We start from the raw sequence: 11,877 nt of genomic DNA on the forward strand, positions 1-11,877 counted from the left end.
AGCCCTCCCAGATCCCCTGCTGTTGCACTCTTCCAAGCGTCCCAAGATTGCTCTCTATGGAAGATTCCCAAAACTTTGGCTGAAACAACGCCAGCATTTGGGCAGGGCTTGGTGTTATTTTTAACACTTGCTCACATAACTCTTTGGATGAATCCTGGGAAGAGCTTGTCACCAAAATAGTATACTGTGGGCACTATTTATACACCCACTGGCAGCAGAGCAGGGTATGCTAAGGAGGGAAAGCTAGAGGACCCCTTTCCCTCCTCACAGATTAGCAACTAGGTATATAGGGGAGCCCTAAAACATGGTTTGTTGTTTGGGCTAGTCCTCAGAAGTAAACCTTTGCCTGCAGAAGGCCTGATATCCTTGTCTGTCCTGTTTACGAGATGCTCATCCACATGGGAGGGAAGCCCAGGTACAGTAAGCTTGGGGAAGATGGATGGCTGTGTCTATCAGGGGCGGGCACATCCCAGCTGCTGTGGACTAAAAAGGGAACAGCTGTGCCTAAATACCAGCTAGGTCAGAAGAAAATACTGCCACACTCCTATTTTATTTGTCCTTGGCTACTGCAGGGAAATCCAGCAGGGGTTTCTTGGTCATCACCTCTTTTCCCTATACAGCCCCAGTAATGGTGTGCAGTGGTGGGGGAAGGTAATGCATTAAATGCCAGTGAAGTTTGCTGGAAAGAAGGCACCAGACTAACATGACTGATTCTCCTTCATCCATGGACAACAGCAGCCTCAGGCCTTTCTATATCAAAACAGCTTGCCCTATGGAGCTGAAGGAAAAAAAACCCACAAAACCTTTTGAGACTATCCAGGGAAAGGAGGTTCTTCTTCTGTCTAATTTTCTAGAGTAACAATAACTTCTCTAAAGCCATTTCCATGCTTACTGAACTTTCTTGATTTTTGTCTTCAATTAGTTTCTTCTCCCTCCTCTTTTCTCTTAAGCCACATTCAGACTGCTCTCTACTTTCATGTCTCCTGCAGAAGCAGGATGGCCTGAAGAACATGCACAGGATGCTGCATGAGAACAGAGAAGACAGGCTCTGGGCCACCAGCACTCCATCCTTAAGTAGAGTCTGATTTTCCAGTGTGCAGGTGAAAAGAAAATGGATATATGCATTTTCTTCCCATGTAATAGAGGCTACAGTCTGAGCAGCATAGTGACTGTTCATGAGAGCTACAGAACAATGCAAAATAAAACCACAATCACACTACTAATTGAAGCATGCTCTCCAGGCAGGGGCAGGACTGACCACATTACTTTTAGCAGAACAAACGGAAGGCATCAGGTCCTACCTTGCCAGATACAATCTCCCCAGATCATGGGTTCAGCTCTCCGCAGCTGGAAGCTGGGTGCAGCAGCAACGGCTTGAGAGCAGCAGAAATAATATAGCATGCAGAGCCAGCCGATAATCCAAAGCAAAACAGCTTGTCCCTGTGTCGGCTCAGGGATCAGCAGGCCATGCTGTGGGGAGTTTCCACAGGCAGTTCCCCTATTGCTGCAGGATGGCAGGCGAGAATCAACATGACACGGCACTTCTTCCAGACAGGAGCTGGCTGAGGGATTCCTCCTGCTGCCAGTCACCTGCCTCTCCTTGGGCACAGTGGTGCCAGGGTGATGTGTGGGCAGGAGAGAAAAGGGAGGGCTGCTGGCAATGCAAGGGACAGACTGCTAATGAAAGCCCCAGTGTAAATACAGATGCACTCTGGAGAGGGCTATGGCAGAAATGCAGCTCGTGTTACAGAGCGCCATTTAGAGCAAGTTCACAAAGGAGCCAGCATGATGGGGCTGTGTGGGCTGACTCCACAGCCTGCCTGCTCAGGGCGGGAGGGCAGCTGCTGTGAGGGGAAGCTGTGGGGTGAAGTGACCACTCACGAGGGGAGACCCCCCCAATGCCACACTCTCCATCAGCTCCTACAACTCTATACACAGCACCTGCTAGCAGTAATGCAAACCTATGCTATGCCCTGCTTGGGACAGCCCCAGCCCCACACCTTCTCTTGTGTCAGCAACAGCGTGGCCAGCAGGGACAGGGAAGGGATCTGACCCCTGTACTCGGCACTGGTGAGGCCACACCTCGATTCCTGTGTTCAGTTTTGGGCCCCTCACTACAAAGGACATTGAATGACTCGAGTGTGTCCAGAGAAGGGCAACGGAGGGTCTGGAGCACAGATCGTATGAGGAGCGGCTGAGGGAACTGGGGGGGTTTAGTCTGGAGAAGAGGAGGCTGAGGGGAGACCTCATCGCCCTCTACAGCTCCCTGAAAGGAGGGTGCAGAGATGGGGGGATGAGTCTCTTTAACCAAGTAACAAGCGATAAGACAAGAGGTAATGGCCTCAAGTTGTGCCTGGGAAAGTTTAGGCTGGATATTAGGAAGCATTTCTGTACAGAAGGGGTTGTTGGGCGTTGGAATGGGCTGCCCAGGGCAGTGGTGGAGTCCCCATCCCTGGAGGAGTTAAGAGTCGGGTTGACATAGCACTGAGGGATCTGGTGGGGTTGGGAAGTGTCAATGTTGGGTTAATGGTTGGACTGGATGATCTTCAAGGTCTTTTCCAACCTAGATGATTCTGTGATTCTGTGATGCACAGTGCTGGGAGAAAGGCTGATCAGAGCATTGTTCCATCCATGTGTGTGACCGCTGATGGTACAGGAGCCTATTCCTATTGTCCAGGCCCAATCCCCATGCTCAGGGGCTCCACATTTTTGGGACTTACCTCTCTCTCCAATTCACTGCCTTTGGCACCTCCTGCTAGGATTCTTCTATCCTTGCTGTCTCAGGATAATTTACAAGCTGTATTACAACTGGATTTACACCAAATAAAGAAGATGGGGGATAGGGACTATCTTGGCAAAGATGGAATGTGTCAAAGAGTTGGGGGCTTTGCCTCTGTTGTGCCCACACCTGGAATCAGCAGTAGAGGGGTTTTGCAAGTTTCAGCCACTGCCCATTCAATAAGCACTGAAAGACCTCAGCAAGAGGCAGAGAAGGAGCTGTTTCAGGATGTATACCACAGCAGGCATAGCCTATATTCAGTAAGCCCACTGCCAAACAGACATATACCCCATGCCAGTGACCTCTGGGTGCAACTGGTGACAAATCAAGTGGGAGTTCATGTAGTTCTGAAGCAACTTAAGTCTGTTCTGTAGAGGCTGAGGGGACCTCCTTTAATAAAATATTGCCTAGCCTCTAAAGAAGAACTGTGAAAACATTTTACTCAGGCCAATTGCATCAGTGAGTTCTGTTAAAAACTAGCTTCAAGGAGAGCACAGGGACCCCAAAGTAATAGGTGTATGTCCTGGTGATACCTACCAGAGGGTTGAAGCCAGACAGGCATCAAGCCAGCCTGAAATGCTCCCTGTTAATGCAAGCAGCCAGGTTGTATTATCTATTGTCTCTTCTCTCCAGCAAAGTGCTGCTACAGCCACTACCTCTCCAGACAACTGGGAAAGCAAGGTTATCAGAGTTAAAAATCCCTGTTCCTGCAAATGCTGATAATCTTTCCCTGGGTTGACAGTGCCTGCAATGAGGAAGGCGCTTTATGCTTTCCCCTTCCATGGTGCAGAGATTCTCCACAACAGCCCAGCCCAGCTGACCCTGGGATGAATTCTCCTAGCATTGAGCTGCCCTTGCACAAGGGAAAACTTCCCGATGTAACAACAGTGAATATGGTACCAGGTGCAGCTCCTCAGGTCTGTCTGAGACAAAATACAGCCCCGACTTCAATGCCAAGTATTCATCAACATTGCAAGAGGGCTCCAGAGAGGGGCTGCTTCTCCAAACATGATGAGCCTTCATGACTTATTCCTGTGTAGGGACAAACCAGGATGGGTCTCTTCTGGGGTGAAACAACTACACTGACAGGCTGGTTCACTGATAAGCAAGACAACACTGAAGCCATACCTTCTACCAAGTTGCTTCTGCAGCTGAACTGGGAATGCTAACCACCAGGTCATCCCAAAGGGCGTAAAAACCATTCACAACAACCCTGGCTCAAATGAGGCAGTTGAGAGTGTTTAGGTCAAGGCTGCAATAAGGCTCACCACATGTGCAGCAACAGTAGTGCTGTCAAGGCACAAGTGACAGCCCTCCAGCAGCCACAGATTCCCAGGAGCATAAGCATTGACCTTGACTGGGGCACCCTGTCTATAAGCTCCTCCCTGCACTTTCTGACCACACCTGGAGAGATAGAGGAAAGTGATACCCACAGAAAATGGGGTTTAGCAATCTGTACAGCATGGCCTTGTCTCAGTTTGGGAGCTGCTCTTCCCTACAAGCACTGCTCTACCTCAGTTTGACTCACTGCCCACACTCATCGTTCACTGGAGGAATCCAGCCATTACAGGAGCGGACAGGCATAGTCAGCACCACTTCATGGGAGTTTACTTATCCAGCTCAGCTGCGCAAAATCTCGAGCATGCCACCTCCCTGTTCGGTGCCTCGGTTTCCCCCGCTGTGAAATAAAGATCGTAACACTTACCAAGTTGCTGAAGATACTGTAAAGTTAACATCATTATGGGATGCTGGCAGTCTGTAAACAGTAACGAGCATTCTGTGGGACTCTTCTTCCTCCCATAAAGCTGAGACTCCTCTTGGCTTTCCCAGGCATACAAGCTACTGCCCGCAGCTTTCTTCACCCTCACCACGACAGGTACACTGTAAAGAGAGGGAACCCCATTACCCCCAAAAGCAGGAGCTTTGGTCCCTCTACCAGCTGCATTCAGGCCATCTGCCAGGGACGAATGCGATGCACCAGCCCGGCCTCAGCCGAGCTGTCAAGGCAGCGGAAGGGCTGGGGCTGCACTGCTCTGGAATTCCAGCAACGCACAAACACCCCGTCAGCTTGCACCAGAAATGACTCCTCCCTGCCCCGGTCCAGGCTGAATCACTGGAAATACCAAAACAACGATGAGGTCACGTTCCCAGAGCAAGGGAACTGGAGCCAGATATAGCCGTGCGGAGAAGCGTGCTAAAAAGGGACTCGGTGTACAGGCTGGAGGCTCTGGCAGACAGGCACCTCGGGCATTTGTCTCGTTTAAAAACAGCTTGAGGCTGCCAGGAGACTTTTTTTCTCTCTGCAGGGAGCAGGGAACTAGGCAGCACAACAGGGGCTTTAAACCCTTTATTCATCCCACTGAAAGCGGCATAAACATTACAGCTTGCGAGTGTATAGATTTAGGGTTCAAGGAACGAGGCAGAGGTAAAATTATGACTGGATTCTGAGTCCAGTGTTCCCAAAATCTCACTGTGATACTATGTTCAGGCTTAAGCAGTTAAGAATCCTGCTGCAGAAAGCTGAATGGCAGACAAAAATCATATGTCTGGTTGCTTTTGTTACAGCCTCAGCCAGTTTTCTTGAAAAAAGAAAAAAACATTGGTTTTCTAAGTTTTCAGCAGGGTGAGTGGCAAATAACAGTGACTCCTGCTATTGCTCCTAAAATGAGCATCTGAGGCACTCCATTATCAGAAAACAGACTTTTCAAGGCAGTGCAGTTCCAGCCTTTCCCAGTTCTCAGTGGATGGAGACTGGAGACATTTTGTTGCTTAGACTGTGAGGAAATTGCAACATAGGACTTGGAAAGGATAGAGGAATTCACAATAGAATTCGCAATAGCCTGCTCTTTCCCCTCTCTGTAGGACGAGACATTTGGATGGGTAACAATAACACCCACAGTTATATGAAGAAAGGGCTCTAAGAATCCAGATTTTGCTCCATCGGGACATAAACCAGATCCTAATCAGAAGCCAAAGGGGAGCAAAGATAGGACCAGATAGATGGTTAGCACCAGGCATCTCACCTGGCTGGCTGGGCAGCAGTCACTGAGCTGGCATGCTCTGCAACAACTGCCATGGTGTCCGGCACAGAGAGCTGGTGGGCTGTGCCTGCACCAGTTCCTTTCTCCTGCAAGTGCCTTCAGATTTGCTAATAAAAGATATAAGAAAATCAGTGGTGACCACTGTGTAACTCACGGGAGAGCCATTAGACTAGAACTGCTCAAAACCAAATCAGTTCATTTTCACCCCACTGTCTCAGCGTGTTCTGGGAATGAGAGACACCATTTTGGGTCACAACAAGAATTGTTCTGGTCTAGTACGCTATCCTTGATGCTGTGGCAGTGGCATATGCATATCACAGAGTACAAAGTGATCTCTCCTAAAGCCACACTCTTCCAGCCTGCAACAATCAGCAGTCAAGGAACTTCTAGAGCTGGAGGTTGCATGCTGACCACCATGTTTAGCAGCTACTGAAACACATCCCAGCCTTTGAGGTGTCTGGTTTCTTTTGGAATCCGTGTGTATTTTCAGCCTTCATGCCATCTCGTAGCAACATGTTCTGCAAATCAACTGTGTTGAAAAAGGACTTCCTTAACCTCCCGCCTAATAAATAATTTTGCTGGATGTGCTTCCTCTGTGCTGTGAGAAATAGCAAAGATGAGTAAGGTCATTCGTTACTGAACTTTTCCCCACTGAACACTATTTAATAGGCCTTAACTCCTTCCCACTATCATCTACTTTTCCTTGTTTAATCTCTCTTCCTAGTGAAGCTATCCCAGTCCCTTAATCATCCTCATTCGCCTTTTCTGTATTATGTCCAAGTCTGTGCCACTCTTCTTGAGAGTGGGTGACCAGGCTATATGTGGTACTTGGGATGCGGGCACGTGACTATACCTAAGTCTGCAAGAATATATAGCAGCACTTTTTGACTTATTCTTTATTTCCAGTATGAGGTCTGCTTTTTGGCTACAGCTGATCATAGAGCTGATGTGCTCAGATAATGATGTGCTCGGATAACGATGCACAGTGACTCCAGAGGGCTTCTTGTGGGCAGTGGGAAACAATCACCATGACACACATAAAGCTGTGTCATTTATCAGCATGGAATCCCATTTGCTGTTTTATGATGCTAATAGTTTTGCAAGAAACTCCTGTGATTCTTCAGGCAGTTTTCAAACCAACTACCTTAACTTAGAATCATTCAAAAATTATAGTCTTCACTGTTTTCCAAATCATGGCTAGATGTGTTGCAGCATGTGTTCCACAGAGATCCCTACAGAACCCAGGCACTACAGGCACCAGAGCTTTGATGCATTGCAAAGCATGGCATTTGACAAGTAGTGGTCTAAGCACAATGGCCAAGAATGCTCCGTCTCATTGGCTATCTCTTTATGGCCTGGTGCACAGAGCTGTGGAGCTCTAATGCTCCTGTTCTGCACCTGCACTTGTGCTGTCACAGGTCCATGCACAGGTAGACAGACACCTGTACCAGATACTCCACAGCTGTGTATATGGTAGCACAATTACAGCAGTAGGATGGCCACACTCCACATACCATAGCTGGGACATCCACACTCCACATACCATAGCTGGGACATTAGCAGCATGACAAATTCGCACTCACACACCACTGTCTAAACCAGTGTATTGCCCTGGCACTCATGGAGGACCCTGGTGCACTTTGATCCAGCCATTGTGAAATCAGTCAACAAGAAGTTCTTCTTGTGAAGGACATGAACAAGTTGCCCAAGAGACACCACCACTGTAGTGCATAATTTTCTGCAAAGCAAATTAACTAGCAGAGAGGTTGAAAGCATCCTAAGGCAGTGCCCTCCAATAGAAGACTTTACAGGTTGTGCCAGACAGATACTGCTGTCAGCAGGATTTTTGTGACAGCAGCCCAAGAGCTGTCCAAGGGGAGTTTGCTCAGACAGGAGCAGTCCTGAGGAGAACACTGTGACCAGTTCCCCCTGCTCCCGATCCTTGACAATGTGGTTAGCACAACTAATGCCATTTTATGAGGTGATCAGATATTCTCTGTGACCGAGCATAGTCTTTCTCTTCCCTTCCCCTCATCATCAGACCCTGAATGTCCTGTGCACCAAGCAGACAAACCAAACAGATTTCTTCTTCCCCTCCCTACCAGCTTCAAGGTTTCTGGATGCCAGGAACCTGTTAAGAAAATAAAGCTTTAATTGTAACTGTGATTTAGTGCTATCATCATTCTGCCAAGAATCTCTACCATGTTGGGTGACGGACACACACTCCCATCCACAGCTCCTCTGAGGACTTGGAAGTGCGGAGTCCAGGACAAGGTTTAAGGATTACAAAGATGCTCAGTAAATATCCACCCAAGCACAACAATATCCCTAGTCCAGGCAAACACGCATAGGAATGGGAAGAGGAGGAGGAGGAACTGTGGGCTTCACATAAGTAGCCAGATATCACAAGCAAAACCCCAACCAGGCTTCATGTTGCAGAATCAGAGATATCTATAGTCAGCAGACCTCAGAAAACACCCTGCGATGTGTTCATGGGTTTGGTGAAGAACTGGAAGTGTTGAGTGGAAGGCAGTTTATCTAAGGCCAAACAAAAATTGGGGTAGCCAGACTCTCTGAACATCTGGGAAGGATACAGTAAGCAAAAGAACTCCTCCCAGCCAAGCTTACCCTGAACTACTCCAAGCTGAGCTGGCAAACCACCCTGGCCCAGCTTCAGCAGAGCTAACCACAGGAAAGAGCATAGGGCAGCTACAGCTACACACAGTATCTTCATTTTTCGTATTCCCAGACCTCAAAGGTACCCTTGCCACACAGCAGGTTGATGGTGTGTGGAAGGAGGCACTTCATCTATCCCTTACCTGTTTCATGCAAAATACTGCCTGCAATCCCAGCAGAAAGACAGAAAGGAGGTTTCCGTGAGACATAACCCCTACGTAATATCCTGGTCTGGGATATTACTTTCTGCAGCTCACATAAAAAAAGAACAGATGCATTCCTGCACATTGCCCATCGAACACTGCCCCGTCAACAGTTCCACCAACCTATCCAAAGGCAACAGAAACCACTGAGTAGAGAAGACTCAGGATACCAGGCATCCTGCACAGGAAAAAGTGTCAGACAGCATCTGCTGCCACAGCAAAAATTGAACCAGAAGCAGAACTGCAGGCAGAATACTGGGCTACCATAAACCTTTTGAATATTCTATGTTCCCTTATCCACAGCCAGAAGGTTTTTGAGGGATGATTGCCACGAGGTAAGGAAGCCTCTGAAGCAGCTGCTCTAGGTGTTGTTATCTAAGTCCAAAGGATGCAAACCCACTGCTGCCAGCAAAAGGTCACCAGACTGGAACCTGGCCCGGCAGCTTCTATGAAGCACATAAGACTTTTAGACTACAATTTTTCAACATGAGAGTACAAATTAGTTTTCTAAATACAGACCTGTACCCTACATGGAATGAATGGCCTGGATGCCTTCAGGGCTGATGGAGGGTAGCACTCTACTCCAGATGACACAAAAGAGTTCAGTTTAAAATTCTGGGCAGCTACTGACTCCCTGAGTCACCTTGGTCTGCATACTTCAGGCCCCAGCTTCCTGCTGAAGAAGATACTGACCCTCCCTGCCTCTCAGGGGAGGGACAATGCACCATAAAGCTTAAAAGATCCGAGGATCTTTGACATAAATACCAAAGTTAAGGGAGGCAAACAGCGTTATTCATTATGTACAAAAGCCAGGCTTCTTTTATTAAGTGCCTAATACGGATGTGGAAGCAGGATGCAGTCAGTAACAAAAAAATTGGCCTTCCCTTGAGACACAACTCTCAGATCAGAAAGCACTTTGTTTGTCAGGTGATGCATGGGGCTGGAGATAACACCTATAGGTCTGCCCCAGCCTTGCATTCAGGTCTGGGAATAACCCCTGTTGCAGTGCAAACAAGCAGCTCAGCAGCACAGCCCTCACTGGGGCACAGACAGCTCCCCCCCAAAGCCAGGCACGATGCTTCCAGAGAACCTACGAAAAGCCAGTGGTTGGATCGTATGTTTTCCTAATTCAGAGGAAGCCTGGCCCAGCTCCGGTTTCCCGCAACATCTCTTGGTGTCAGGAGAGGGGGTTGGAAAAGGCCAGATCCATTTATAGCTGAAAAGTCTGGCAGAGGGCTTAGCGTTGCGCAGAAAGGCTGGGAGCTGAAAACTCAGTACAGCCAGCTCCACCGAGGAGGAGCGGCAGGCTGGGGAAAAGGACAGGGTGTATGAAAACCACTTCCCTTCAAGCGGGGAGCGACGGGGGAGAGGTTGCTGCTCCGCAGTGCCAGCCAGAGAAAAACACTCTCTACTTCTGAGTAAATTATAAAAAGTAGGGCAGCAGAAGACTAGCTTTGGAAAAACTGAAGAGCAGCTGAGCTGCAGCTACGGTCAGAAGCACTCGCAGGCTGCAGAGCTCCCATGCCCTTCTTCTGAGCCCTGCATCTCATGCAGCCCTGCAGCAACTCAGTTCCCCTGTCATGGGAATGGGGCTAGAGTTGGCTCCTGGACAGGGAGCTGAGCCTGGGAACCTGCTTCTGCTAGGAGGAACAACAGCTCCCTCACTCCAGCATATTTACCAGTGTATCAGCCAGCACACAAGTAGATATAGTAAAAAAAGCTCTTGCCAGCCCTCATGGAAAAATTTTGTCCCTGAGGACCAGACACCAGTTTAAAGCATCAACATGCACAAACTTATGCTATGATGACTTCAGCTCCTCCCCCGTGTTATCAGGCATAAGACAGAGATGAGAGGTATTTATTTAGCTAACAATTGTGCACAGGCATGGTAAAGTTAGGGAAAATAACCAACTAAGGCTGCATTAGGGATCACAGGGATGATGAGGCCATAAGAAAAGCAAATGCCGTCTAGACAAGGCAGTGAAATACCAGTGCTATTGTAAGGCACTGATGACAAGAGCATCATACAAGAAAAATTCTGGTCACCTGCATTTAAAAATGATCAACACAAATGAACAGGTGCACAAAGGCCTGGGGGAAACAGAAAACCTATCAAACAAGAAGAAACTTAAGAGCCTGGCATGTTTAGCCTAGCCAAATGTAGGCAGAGAGCGGATAGGATTGCTCTCTAAATATATCACAGGAGACAAACAGAACTGCTGAAGCAAAAGGATAATGCTGGCACAACAACAAGAGAATAAATGCACTGTGAATACATTTAGGTTGAAAATTAGAGGGGGAGAAGAAAAATCAACAGTCAGAACAGGAAGCTTTCCAGCTGGAATGGCTGGTTTTAGAATGAAGTTTTATTAGTGGTCTGATGGGGTTATAGGACACAGCATCCCACAGATATCCAAGAGGTCCCTTATGCTCCTTATGTTTTTGTTCTCAGCTGGTAATTAGCATGGGTTATTATTCACACAACTCCTTTCTTACAACAGACCTTGTTGAGGATTGCTGCAGTTGGAGAACCTAGGGCAAGCAGGCAATGCTCCTTTGCTTTCCCTTTCCCTAAGAGCTGTTCGTAATGACTTCCAGGCTACAGGTCAGTGGAAGAGAGTTGTGTGGATGCAGACTGATAAAGTGAGAGCCGGCGGGCAGCCTGGCAGGACTGCAGGTGCTGCAGTTAGCCATCTGAAACAGCCTTGAGGTGCCTCTGCCCCAAAGCACCTGGTGCCCCACACTGTTAGTGGCAGAGGTTGCTGTGTGTCACCTTGTTGGATTCAGGGGAGAGAGAAGATGCTCTAAGACCTCCTCTGCTGCAGTGTAAGAAAAGTAACCATATTGTCATGGGTTGTCACCCAAGCATTGTCATTCTTGATCCTGAAACTGCTGACCAGCGGGCTGGCAGTATTTAGGTGCTACAGCAGAACAGTCTTCAAACCTTTCTGTTATGGAATAATGAGGAAAAAGGGGAGTAACCCACATTTCAGGGATTCATTTTTGATATGTCTATCAAATACAAGACCTTCATGAAAGGCTGAATTATGATGTCCAGACATGGCACAACCGACGACACGAGGTCTCCCCCACACACACACACATCCCGGGACACACGGACCCCCCCCAGGCAGCTGCCCCCCGCCCTGCTCTGCTCACGGACAAGCCTCCCCGCTCC

The 11,877-nt window shown here is 48.3% G+C and overlaps 1 protein-coding gene across 4 annotated transcripts in view; it reads right to left on the reverse strand.

The window, feature by feature from the left end:
• The window catches only part of RUSC2 (RUN and SH3 domain containing 2), a 57,162-nt gene extending 52,347 nt beyond the window's left edge, over positions 1-4,815 (reverse strand). For 3 of the 4 annotated variants that reach the window (XM_026865453.1, XM_026865455.1, XM_026865451.1), the window contains exon 1: positions 4,485-4,814. The gene's annotated coding sequence lies outside the window, so the exon portion shown is untranslated. Of the gene's footprint in view, positions 1-4,484 lie in introns of all 4 variants that reach the window. The other variant, XM_026865456.1, reaches the window with a different exon arrangement.
• Between the last annotated feature and the right edge of the window lie 7,062 nt (positions 4,816-11,877).

This window comes from Athene cunicularia (assembly GCF_003259725.1).
Source record: "Athene cunicularia isolate RWA chromosome Z unlocalized genomic scaffold, athCun1 chrZ_part1, whole genome shotgun sequence".
NCBI lineage: Eukaryota > Metazoa > Chordata > Aves > Strigiformes > Strigidae > Athene > Athene cunicularia.